The 13,937-nt window shown below is 47.3% G+C and overlaps 1 protein-coding gene across 1 annotated transcript in view; it reads right to left on the bottom strand.

The window, feature by feature from the left end:
- The window catches only part of LOC111076206 (G protein-coupled receptor kinase 1), a 163,760-nt gene that overhangs the window by 30,711 nt on the left and 119,112 nt on the right, over positions 1-13,937 (bottom strand). The window lies entirely within an intron of this gene.

Genomic DNA, 13,937 nt, shown 5'->3' on the forward strand with positions numbered 1-13,937 from the left:
TGTTCTTACAATCCACTAATTATACCCGTACTCAAAAAAGAGTTAAGGGGTATTGTTCGGCTAAGCGCCGGCCCATGGCAGCACAATGAGCAAAGAGACCATATGTAACATCTCTTAAAAGTAACGTCTCTCTTTATTACTGTTTTGTTTGCTTTGCTTATGCTCTGTCTGGTGCTTTGCTCTCTGTCGGCGTTCGACAGCCGCTGTGGTGGAGGCTCGTCAGAGAAAGCAGAAGACACTTCAGATTCGATCATCTCCGTAGTTAAACGTTTTGCTGTTTGGCACAGTGACCTGCCTGCCACATAGTTCTAAACTAAACCTTACATAAATCTAACAACTTCAACAGTCTTGAACCGGCCCCCGCGTCTTCAATCGACCCATCGTTAACTCTCGTTATCAAATCCGCACACCTTTCGCTAGTTTTGGATAAAACATATATATTAACTTAAGTACAATAAACTGTGAATACATTAACTGAACAATCATCGCCTTTTTAATAATATCGCAATACAACGCTACTGAAGAAGCTCAGTAGCTCAACATTTGGTGACCCCGACGTGATAGAAACATAAACTTGTTAAATTTTATCACAAAAAACATAACATTTTCGTTGGATAAATTGGCTTTGAACCACGGTTTTTTCGGTTTGTCGTATGTGCACAAGCAACAGAAACGGTTCTCGCGTCATCTGCTTTGCGGTCTGCTTGCTTGCTGCTGTTTCGTTTCGGTTTCGTGCTCTCAGTGTGCATGCCTTTGTTGTTGTCGGATGCACAAGTTTAGTGCGTTTCAAACTGTTAGCTCACGCTGCTGATCTGTAAAACTGCAAGACCGTGTGTTTTGAGCGCTGCGATCGATTGTACAGTTCATGTAAAACTGCTCGAGGTTATTCACCGGCTGTTAACCTCTACACTCGCTCAGTGACTCTAAACCCAGCTTTCTACTGAGCATACACGATGGCTTCTAATAGCACCCCTTCAATCTCTCCCCCTCACCTTTGTTCGTCGATTCGGAAGCTGCATTCAACAAGCGCAAGGTGCAATCCATGGTAGGAGCAGCACGGAGATGGAAACTGCCGTCGGCAAGGAGAGGATTGGGGAACTCAGTGAGGAGGAGTTAAATGTGCGACTAAAGTTGCTAGCGGATCTGGTCGCTTCGTTCAACGAGCACCATAATGCCCTGGAGAGGATTGATCTCGATGAGATTGGCAGTCCCTTGAGGGGAGGAGTTTGACGAATGCGTGGTCATGCTGGAAATTCGTATGAAGCGCGAGTTGAACAAGCGGCAGCCCACAATGCTCCCATGCTCAACAATGCGGACGGATCATGTTGGAGAGGCCCCAGCTACAGTCATAGTGCAGAGTCGGCCTCGCCTGCCGGAATTAAAGCTTCCCGAATCAGCGGGGGCTACGCGAAATATGCTGCGTTTTGGGGCATGTTTGCCTCCATAATTGACAAGGATTCTGACCTAACGAATGTGGAGAAGCTGCAGCACCTACGATCCTGCCTGAAAGGACCTGCTCTAGACACAATCTCTTCGCTAGAATTCAGCCACGCCAGCTATCCCATCGCCCTAGACCTTCTTAATAAACGATTCAATAACAAGCGTTTAATATTTCAGGCACATGTCACCGACATTTTGGGTGTGCAGCGTATTGAGACCTCGTCTGTGTCCCAGCTCCGGTCATTGTCAGATACTGTAAATGCCAATCTGCGGGCCTTGCAGAGTATGGGGACAAAGGACCAGATAGCTGACTGCATTCTGATACATATCCTGCTACAGAAAGTGGACAGCGCCACACAAGCCAAGTGGGAGGAATGCTCGTCAATGGATAGCATACCCACAAGCCAGCAATTTACCGCTTTTCTGGAGCAGAGATGCCAGAGGTTGGAGACTCAGGAGCACGCTAAGGAAATGTACACTAATAGCAATCGGAAACACTGCCTAGTTGCAACTACCTTCAAGCCGATTGCCTGCGCGCTCTGCGGCGACACCGGACATTCGATATATCGATGTTCTCAATTCAGCAACCTTTCTCCTCGACTTCGGCTCCAGGAAGCTAATAAGCTATCCCTATGCACCAACTGCCTCCGATCAGGCCATCAGCAAGGTGAATGTCGGTCACGATCCTGCCGAGTATGTGGTGCTAAGCATAACACACTACTTCATTCCGAGTCTTCGTCCTACACTTCTCAAGCCATTCTGCCTCAACTCGTCAAATCAACATCGACTCTACGAATTCCCGCGATACCCTCTGTCGCTGAACATGCCGTAACATCGTCAGCCACGTCGCTCTTGGCCCAGAGTCATCGACGGGACGCTGTGATTTTGCCCACTGCCATAATCAGCGTAAGGAGTCGCTCCGGGATGTTGATTCCTTGCCGTGCCCTGCTCGATTCTGGATCGCAGGTGCATTTTCGTCACTTCTCGTCTGGCTCAACAGTTGCAGCTACAGAAGAAAGAGTCGGAAGTTTCCGTTTCTGGTCTAGGCGATTCGTGTGCCATATCCGAAGGATGCTGCGTCGATATCCAACTGGAATCATACGCGTCCAACTATGCCGCGACCATTACGGCACTTATTGCTCCAACCATTACGGGTAACCAACCCAACGGTATCCACGACATTAATCGCTGGAACATGCCCTCCAACATACCTCTGGCGGATCAGAAGTTTCACCAGCCCCAGCCAGTTGATATTCTGATTGGAGCGGCTCTGTTCTCGAGCTTCTATGCCCTGGCAATATCAAGTTGGGAACTGGACTGCCACGTCTTCAGGAGACCAAACTGGGATGGATAGTTGCAGGAGAGGTTTCTCCGTCTCTCAAGGCAGCTCCACTTTTTGCTTCTCTATTTTCAGGTAGCTCATCTGAAGTGGCCCCTCGCTCGACCCAGCATAGGGTCAGAAATAAAGTCCGGAGTAGCGGTACTGAAGACGGTGCTGAAGACAACAACAGTGCTGCAAAATAAGGACGTTAAAGATCCGCGCTCTTCAACGGGGGGAGTATGTTCGGCTAAGCGCCGGCCCATGGCAGCACAATGAGCAAAGAGACCATATGTAACATCTCTTAAAAGTAACGTCTCTCTTTATTACTGTTTTGTTTGCTTTGCTTATGCTCTGTCTGGTGCTTTGCCTCTGTCGGCGTTCGACAGCCGCTGTGGTGGAGGCTCGTCAGAGAAAGCAGAAGACACTTAGATTCGATCATCTCCGTAGTTAAACGTTTTGCTGTTTGGCACAGTGACCTGCCTGCCACATAGTTCTAAACTAAACCTTACATAAATCTAACAACTTCAACAGTCTTGAACCGGCCCCGCGTCTTCAATCGACCCATCGTTAACTCTCGTTATCAAATCCGCACACCTTTCGCTAGTTTTGGATAAAACATATATATTAACTTAAGTACAATAAACTGTGAATACATTAACTGAACAATCATCGCCTTTTTAATAATATCGCAATACAACGCTACTGAAGAAGCTCAGTAGCTCAACAGGTATATTAGATTTGTGGTAAAAGTGGATGTGTGCAACGCAGAGAAGGAAACGTTTCGGACCCCATAAAGTATATATATTCTTGATCAGCATCAATAGCCGAGTCTATATAGCCATGTCCGTCTGTCCGTCTGTCCGACTGTCCGTCTGTCCGTCTGTCCGTCCGTCCGTCTTGATGAGCGCCTGGATCTCAGAGACTATAAGAGCTAGGGCTACCAAATTTGGTTTCCAGACTCATGTGATATCACACTGCTACAAGTGTATTTCAAAATTTCGCCACGCCCCCTTCCGCCCCCACAAAGAACGAAAATCTGTGGCAGGCACATTTTTAAAGATACGATAAAACTAAAAACGCAGTATCGTAGAGAATGCCCATATCTACCAGACTGCTGAATCTGAATCAGATCGGATCATAATTATAGCCAGAATGACGAAATTAATTTTCAGTTGCTTCCCCTCCCTCTCCCGCCTACGACAACGCAACTCATTTTCCTTCTCGCTCGCAAACTCTGCCGCGTTCAGTGCGCGAGCAACCCCTAGCGGAGGAGATGTAGAATCTAAATGGTACTTGTACAAACTACATGTTAGATGTAGAATAGACATTGTAGATGAGATGTAGATAACAAATGTAGCAAAAAAATGTAAAATGTAAAATTTTTTATTTAATTCTAAAATTCTAAAAAATCATGCTCAAAAATGTATATACTGACTGAGTACGGGTATAAGTAGAGTCGCGTCCCCAGAAGCGACTCACACGTTCCTTCTCGTTTTTAATTATTTCCTATATCCACTTTTTTTTTCCTTTAATTTTAATCATAATGTATGATAGCAGATAGTTGCTAGTCTTCAATAAATAAATATAAAAAAGGCGAGTCGTTATAGTCTGTTTCGCTCATCCGCTCAGTAATAAAGGTGACCTCAGATCCGGAGTCGATCAGGGCTCTAGCCTTGTGTCTTGTGCCGGCATAACAAATGTCCACTATTGCTGTGTCCAGTAGCACCTGGTGGACATTTGTCGAACAATAGCTCTGGACATGGGCCGAGTCGTTGGACGAAGGAAGAGAAGAGGAAGTGGACTGTATGGAGTTAGGGGCTTGCGTGGTGTGAGGACTGGGAGCACAGTTGGGCACACTCGGAGCCTGCTCGCCCCGATGAAGGAGGGTGTGGTGTCGTCCATTGCACGTACTGCAGTTGTACGCGCTGGTGCAGTCCCGGACTTGGTGTCCTCGCGCGAAGCAGTTCAAACAGTGTTGTTTCTGCTGGATGTATCTTGACCGTTCCTGTACGGTCAGGCGAAGAAATTCTGGGCATGATCGCACTGGATGATAACTCCTGGAACAGAGGTCGCAATTGCGCGCCTTGTTGGAGATTCTCCCTTCAAAGGAGTTGACTCGTCGAGGTGCAGGAGTGGGAAGGCTTGTACGGGAATTGTAATGCGTCTCGATGCCTGGATGACCGTCCTCGGTCGCCTTGAGAGAGAGGTATCTCTTGCCCATGGTGCGTCAAGTCGGAACCTCGAATTTGTTCGGAACCGATTGTTTCCAAAGCTCCACGGTCGCCTTATAAACTTATAAAGCCACGGCCTCACCTGGCTTTATCCACCTTGCGGCGGAGTTGTAGATTTACCGAAAAAAATTTGAAAAATTTGGCAAGTCTTTCTGAATATACTTTGAAACGAAAAACGGTCTTGGGATTTTTTTTTCTTCCGATTTCCCCCGAAATCGCCCACACAGCCCTCGTCACCCTATGGACTCCTCAGAAGCCTGCGTGCCCCTTCACTTACTTTTCTGTGGCTACAAAACCTGCGACACACCCAAATTTTTGTTTGTATACCCGTACTCAAAAAGAGTTAAGGGGTATATTAGATTTGTGGTTAAAGTGGATGTGTGTAACGCAGGGAAGGAAACGTTTCCGACTCCATTAAGTATATATACTCTTCCCCCTCGGAGAACTACCATCTTGCCGCGATGAGGGGGCTTAGTAAGCGTAAGGAACCCAAAAGCTTTACTGGCGGTAGCGTGATGCTGCCAGAAGGGCCACCCAAGCCAGGCAGGTCTTGGGGGAGCGCCGAAGCTAAAAGTAGTTCACCCTGGCGGTAGGGATAAAACGCATCCGTTATGGGGGAATGTCCAGTAACGAAGAACCAGTTAAGGTGCAGGGAGTCGGAGACCCAGTACCGGCGGTGATTGGGGGTGCGAGCGCAGGCCCCCCGGCGTCGATATCCTGTGACTGCAGGAAACCCGAGATGGCAGTGGAGTGCTTGGCTGCCAAATCGTGTAATGCCACAAGCAACAGAAGGATCCGCAGGCAGAAAGGGACGATAGAGGATCTGGAACCGGGAACCACAGACGGAAGCTTCGTCTTCACTGGTCCCTCAGTGTCAGAGGCAGAGTTGGCTACCGCCTTCTCTCGACTCGGATACAACGAGGAGCCGCAGAAGGCGGAGCCACAAGTCACGGCTCCCAATATCCAGGTCGACTCGGGTCCACTACCTGTGACGGATGAGAAGACGGAGGCTGAGACCCTACGCAAACGGCTGTCGGGATACAGGGCATCGGCAAAATACCTCCGTGGTATTAGCCAAAGACCCCACGATACGCTGACGGCGAGGGAAAGGAGCCTCAAGAAGAAGCACGAGCAAAACGTGCGGAGGTACGAGCGGCTTAACGGAGTCGCTCCTACCAACGGAGACAAAGCCCCCCCAAGCGCACACGCGGCGGTGACTGAGGACCCCAAACCGTCGACTTCAGCGTCAGCATCAGCTGGCACGAAGACGAAGGTGGACCAACCCTCAACGTCATCGTCCGCGAACGCGCGAGGGAGAAAGGGGAAAAAGTTGTCCGGGAAGCAGAGGGGGAAGACCACACCTCTGACGCAGAACACGGCGAGTGCCAAGGCACCACCAACGCCCTCTGTACAGAAGGCACCGGTGGAACCGACTGGTCGAGAGCCAAGGTTCAAGCGACAGAGAACGGACGACTCCACAAAAGCTTCCGAGTCGAAGAAGGCGAAACCAGAGGACATTCTGGCCAGCCTAGGATCGCCAGCCGAGCTGCAGGTAGCCATTATCGACCAAAGTCACCCAGAGGGGAAGATATCGGACGTAAATTGGCTGAAGGCAGAATCGGAGATCCTGACCGCCATGAAGGATGCCATTGTGCGCGCAGATAACCCGTTTGTCTGCGAGTTCAAGGGTATCAAGTGGTATAAGGGAGCCAAAGCAGTGGCCTGTGGCAATGCAGAAACTCTTGAGTTTCTCAAAACCACGGTCCAAGGTTTTGGTGAACTTTGGCCAGGAGCGGCACTCCGCGTGGTCCCGACGGATCAGATTCCCAGGAGAACGATCATGAAGGTGTGGATTCCTCCCCCGATTAAGGCGGATGAGGACACACTCGTTCTGATCAAGGCACAGAACCGGATCCTGGAGACATCGGACTGGACCATCACAAGAGCGATAGCGCGAGACAAGGGGAACGGCAAGGAACTCTGGATCAGCATTGGTCAAGAAAGCCTGGCCAAACTCCTTGCAACGGACTGCCGCATATCCTTTGGTATGGGCACCCTGGCGGTAGCAGTACCGCGACACCCCAGGTCCGCTGAACAGCATGAAGGTGGTGCAGATTAATCTGCATCACTCAAGTGTACCATCGGCGGACCTGCTGCGGTTTATGGAGGAGAAGGCGGTGGACGTGGCCCTCATCCAAGAGCCCTGGATCGTAAGTGAACGGGTTCGGGGACTGAACGGTCGCGGATACCGCCTTCTCACGCCACACCCCGCGGGTAAGCCAAGAACCTGTATCGTGGTAAGGAACGAGCTTAATGTTCTGTTTCTTCCAGGTACAGCACTCCGGACCTAACGGTGGCACTATGTGAGAGGGAGGACGGGAAAAACCTATACCTAGCCTCTGCATACCTGCCGTACGAAGAGGAAGACCCACCCTCGGAGGATGTCAGGGCCCTGATCCACCAAGCGCGGAGGGAGGGACTTGATATTGTCTTAGGCTGTGACGCGAATGCCCATCACTCCCTCTGGGGAAGTACGGGCACAAATTCTAGAGGAGAGTCGCTGTTCGAGTACATTCTGTCCACAAATCTTGTTGTGTGCAACCGGGGAGACCACCCCACCTTCCGCAACAGGAACCGTGCAGAGGTTATAGATATAACACTGGCCTCGAATAGCGACTCCCTTACCATCGATGACTGGCACGTGTCCAGTGAGTGTTCCTTTTCGGACCACTACAGGATAGTGTACAGCATCAAATGGAACAAGGAGAGGCCCAAGGCCTACCCGCAACCCCAAGCGGACAGACTGGAACCGCTTCTCCGCAACCGTACAGAAGGTGCTGCCTAACCCACCGGAAGGGGGCATAATTCAAACGGAAGCACTAGAGAAAGCTACGCAGACCGTCACTAATGCTCTACAGATGGCGTTTCTCAAATCCTGCCCGATCAGCCGACCCCCAAAGTCCAATCACAACCCGTGGTGGACACGGGAGTTGAGCGAAGTCAGAAAGGAATCGAGGAAACTCTTCAATAAAGCAAAAGTGACAAACACACAGGAAAGTTGGGACGAGTATCGCCGCAGCTTCAATACCTACAAAAACACCTGTAGGAGGGCGAAAAGGGAATCATGGGCAGCCTTCTGCGATGCCATAGATGGTACCACTGAGGCCTCAAGGCTTCGACGCGTACTGTCGAAGGCACCCACCACACCAGGCCTGCTCCGCAGCCAGGACGGTACCTTCGCAGAGAGCAGCCAAGAATCCCTGGAGCTCCTCATGAGTACTCACTTCCCGGGTTGCTCAGATGTCACCGGTGACGAATCCAACGCCACCAACGACACTGAGGATCATCCAGGAGAGGAAATCGAGGATCTCATACGAAATATAATGGCACCAGACAAGATTATCTGGGCCATTAAATCATTCAGTCCCTACAAGTCACCGGGACCGGATGATATCCGACCAGCCATGCTGCAAGCAACTTGCCTGCACCTACTACCATGGCTGAAGAAAATATTCGAAGGATGCCTCCTAACTGGGTACGTCCCCCATGGGTGGAGGGAGGTGAGAGTGGTCTTCATCCCCAAGGCCGGGAAGATAAACCACATCTCCCCAAAGGACTACAGACCCATCAGTCTGTCGTCATTTTTGCTTAAAACGATGGAGCGACTGATGGATCTATATATAAGAACCAAGCTAGACAAACAAGTGTTCAGTGGAGCTCAGCACGCCTACCTCAAAGGTAGATCAGTTGAGACCGCACTACACGAAGTTGTTGGGCATATCGAAAGGAGTCTAAGCTACAAGGAATATGCCTTGGCGGCCTTTCTAGATATAGAAGGGGCCTTCAACAACGTCAGGATCGAGTCAATAACGGCCGCACTGGCCAAGATTGGCACACACCCGACGGTAACCGGATGGCTAGACAGCGTTCTCAGAAGCAGAACGATAAGCGCCAATCTAGGCTCCTCCTCGTCAAGAAAGACGGTCACACGAGGTACTCCGCAAGGGGGAGTTATATCCCCTCTACTGTGGAACCTGGTCCTCAACGACCTCCTTCTTCAGCTGGGGAGGAGCGGATATAAGGTTACGGCCTATGCAGACGATTTAGTAATACTGGTAACGGGTAAATTTCTGCCCACAATCAGTGACCTTCTGGAATCTGCACTGGGCACTACCGCCAGCTGGGCACACCAGAACGGTTTGGGGGTCAATCCTCAAAAAACAGAACTGGTGCTGTTCTCACGAAGATATAAGATACCGAGTTTCAAACTACCAGCAATCGGTGGAACGACACTCGAGCTATCGAGCGAAGCCAAGTATCTTGGTGTCATCCTTGACTCCAAACTCTCCTGGAAGAGAAACACGGAGGAAAGGAAGAAAAAGGCAATGGCAGCTTTCTACACCTGTAGGAAGACTTTTGGACGAACATGGGGCTTACAGCCGCACATCATCCAATGGATGTATACAGCGGTAATAAGACCCATCCTGACATACGGAGGCATGGTATGGTGGGAAGCGGTTAACACCAAATCCCACCTGGAGAACCTCCGTAAAGTCCAACGGACAGCATGCCTTGGGGTCACCGGATCTCTCAAATCCACCCCACAGGCAGCTCTGGACACCATGTTAGGCCTGGAACCGATAGACCTTCATCTTAAGTGCAAGGCTGAGACAAGTGCCGCTAGGCTATTAGCCGCGCAGTTCTTCAAGCCATCGCCTTATGGCCACGCCACTATACTCCGTATGGAAGATAGTGGAACGGCCAGGTGGAGTGACTACTGTGTCTCAGAGTTCTCATGGAAAAGAAACTTTAAAGGACACATACCGGATAGGGAGGAATGGAAGAGTAACACTGTCCTGGGGCAGAAGGAGCTCTCCATTTTCACCGACGGGTCAAAGACGGCCGAAGGGACAGGAGCTGGAATCTTCTCCGAAGAACTAGCAACCAACATATCCCTAAGACTACCAGACTGGTGCAGTGTATTCCAGGCGGAGATATATGCAGTATGGCAAGCGGCAAAGTTGGTATACACCTTGGAGATACCTCCGAGGAACATAGCAATCTGCGTTGACAGTCAAGCTGCCATCAAAGCCCTGGTATCCTGCAAGACCACAAGCAGACTCGTACGTGATACGGTGGACGCACTAAACCAGATCAGCGCGCACTCAATCACACTCACGTGGGTTCCGGGTCACACCGACATAGCGGGCAACGAGAGTGCGGACGAGTGTGCCAGAAATGGATCGGCCAAGCCAATGGCGGACGCAGTCAGCGACATAAGGAGACCACTACGAGACATCATCTCGCAGATGATGGGCCGAGCCAGAACGAGATCGGACAGGAGGTGGAACACCACACCAAACTGTGAGATCTCTCGCTCGCTCTGGCCCCACTACGACCTTAAACGCACCAAGACTCTCCTAAGCTTCAGGAAGAGTCGGGTGCGAACACTGACGGGAGTTATAACGGGGCACTGTGTCATCGGCCGCATGGCCACAAGGTACAGACTGCCCCACCATGACTTCTGCCGCAGCTGCGGGGACGAGGAGGAAATAGAGAGCATCCAGCACCTTCTCTGCAACTGTCCTGCACTCATGGGGAGACGTCACCGAATACTCGGTGGCGCCTTCTACGAAGATCTGGACAGCCTGGCAAACATGCCTCTAGAGAAACTGGTGCTCTTTATAGAGGCCTCGGGATGGTTCGCGAAACCTCCCTAGGCACCGGACAATATCCCGTGACGAGTGTGGGCATCACAATGGGCAGACTTGCCTCCGAGTGACCTCGACTTCAGTCGAGCAGCCCTATAAACCTAACCTAACCTATATATACTCTTGATCAGCATCAATAGCCGAGTCGATATAGCCATGTCTGTCTGTCCGTCCGTCCGTCCGTCTTGTTGAGCGCCTGGATCTCAGAGACTATAAGAGCTGGGGCAACCAAATTTGATTTCCAGACTCATGATATCACACTGCTACAAGTGTATTTCAAAATTTCGCCCGCCCACTTCCGCCCCCACAAAGGACGAAAATCTGTGGCAGGCACAATTTTAAATATTCGAATCTGAATCAGATCGGATCATAATTATAGCCGGAATGCCGGAAAGCCGCCCCCTCCTGCAAGAGACCCGTTACTCATTCTCTTTCCCGCTCGCACACTCTGCATCGTTATGTACGCGAGCGCCCTCTAGCTGAGGAGATGTAGAATCTAAATGATACATTTAGAATCTTCATGCTAGATGTAGAATATACATTGTAGATGTAGATAACAGATGTAGCAAAATAATGTTAAATGTTTTTTTTAATTGTAAAATTCTAAAAATCATAAGCTCAAAAATGTATATACTGACTTTGTACGGGTATAAGTATAAGTATAAGTGGGGACGCGACTCTCCCAAAAGCGACCCACACTTTCCTTCTCGTTTTTTTGTATGTTCGTAATTTTTAATTTATTTGTAAATAATAATACCTTAATAATAATTATTATTATCAGAAACGCTCTTACACTAGGCAACACTAGAATTAGGCTGTGGCCCAAAATGACTTTTTCTGATAGATTTCGGGGTTTAAAATTTTTTAACGAATTATGGTTTTTTTTATGGTGTTTTTTTTTAAAGAATTTTTTAAAATCTGGTATTTATTAAATGTTTTTTTCGGAGGTAGTACTTCTATTTTTCACATAACTTAAGTATCTTATATCTGGCTACAAAGACCTTTGCAGTTCTGAAAAGCTAACAAATGCAGCTATAAATACGACCCAGACCTTTTGTATCTGCAGCTTAACGCCTGAAAGATATTAAGCTTTCAAACTCAAATTTTATTATTTTCTGCGGTAGTTTTCCAAAAATTTATACTTTAATAATAATAAAAACTCGGGAAAAGTCGAACTGCAAAGTTCTTTGCATCTGGTTGCTTAAGATACTTAAGTTATGTGAAAAATAGAAGCACGACCATGAAAATAATTCCAGATTTTAAAAATTCTTAAAAAAAAATGACACCATAAAAAAAACGAGAAGGAACGTGTGAGTCACTTCTGGGGACGCGACTCTACTTATACCCGTACTCAGTCAGCATATACATTTTTGATCATATAATTATTTAGAAATAAAAAAAAAAAAAATTTTACATTTTACATTTTTTTTGCTACATCTGTTACACTAGTCAACACGATTTTTCCTCAAGGAACAAAACGAACTTTTTCTTAAAGATTTGGGGCTTAGAAATGGTTTGATAATATATATTTTTTTTTTTTTATATGGCAGAACTTTTTTTTAAAGAATTTTTGAAAACTGGTATTTTTTTTTAAAGCTTTTTTCAAAGGTAGCTCTTGTTTTTTTCACAAACCTCTAGTATCTTACGTCTGGTTGTTAAGAACTTTGCTATTTTGAAAAGATAATTAAAACAGCTAGAAGTTAAGCCTAAACACTTTGTGATTACAGCTCACCGTCTGGGAAATATAAAGCATTGAAATGCAAAAATTATGATTTTTGTGCGGTATTTTTTACGAAATTTTGACTTTAAAAACTTAGGAAAAGTCGAAAAAAAATTATATCCTGTGTCCTCTATTTTTTTTGTGTATAGGTGCGTTAATTTGGCGTCGTTCAAGGTATCGCTCATTAAAATGTATGGAGAGACTTTGGAGCTAAAATTCGTTAACCAAACCTAAAATATGGAAAAAATGAACAAAAAATACTATTGAAGGTTGCGAGCCCAATTCCCATTGGGTGGGCGTCCAAAGACAACCCTTTTTGGCGCCCGGCGGCCCCCGCCCGGGCCCCCCATCAAGCGATACCGCGGCCAATAAACAAACACAAACAAAAAAGGTTTTAAGTCAAAATTTGTAAACACCCCCCCTACCGCTGCTCAAATAGCAAGTCACAACCAGATGGGAGCTATGTGAAAAAAACAAGCGCTACCTCTGAGAAAAGCTTAAAAAAAATATACCAGACTTCAAAAATTCTTCAAAAAAAAGTTCTGCCATAGAAAAAAAACCATAATTCTTTAAAAATTTTTAAATCCCCATATCTATCAGAAAAAGTCGGTTTGGATCCTTGAGGAAAAAAAAAGTTCGATTTTGTCGAGTAGTGTTATCTACATCTACATATACTATTTATATTATACATCTAACATGTATATTCTACATGTACCATTTAGATTCTACATCTCCTCCGCTAGGGGTTGCTCGTGCACTGAACGCGGCAGAGTGTGCGAGCGAGAAGGAAAATGAGTTGCGTTGTTGTTTGCCGGAGGGGGCAGGGGAAGCATCTGAAAATTAATTTCTTCATTCTGGCTATAATTATGATCCGATCTGATTCAGATTCGGCAGTCTGGTAGATATGGATATTCTCTACGATACTGCGTTTTTAGTTTTATCGTATCTTAAAAATTGTGCCTGCCACAGATTTTCGTCCTTTGTGGGGGCGGAAGGGGGCGGGGCGAAATTTTGAAATACACTTGTAGCAGTGTGATATCACATGAGTCTGGAAACCAAATTTGGTTACCCTAACTCTTATAGTTAGACAGACGGACGGACGGACGGACGGACGGACGGACAGACAGACATGGCTATATCGACTCGGCTATTGATGCTGATATATACTTTATGGGGTCGGAAACGTTTCCTTCTCTGCGTTACACACATCCACTTTTACCACAAATCTAATATACCCCTTAACTCTTTTTTGAGTACGGGTATAATAATAAAGTACTACAAAAATTTTTAAATCCGGAAATCTATCAGAAAAAGTCATTTTGGTTCACAGCCTAAATAAAAAGTTCAATTTTGTCGAGTAGTGTTATTAACAAAACCAAAAAATGTTGAAAAAAGTAGTGAAAATGTTTACAAATATTCAAGGCCGAATAAAATGCTGTGTACGACAGCATTCAAATACGTTCATTCAATTCCGTCAAAGTCATTCGTATCATGGAATGACTGTAATATGGTAT

The sequence above is a fragment of the Drosophila obscura genome, unplaced genomic scaffold (genome assembly GCF_018151105.1).
Source record: "Drosophila obscura isolate BZ-5 IFL unplaced genomic scaffold, ASM1815110v1 contig_56, whole genome shotgun sequence".
In the NCBI taxonomy this organism is placed as follows: domain Eukaryota; kingdom Metazoa; phylum Arthropoda; class Insecta; order Diptera; family Drosophilidae; genus Drosophila; species Drosophila obscura.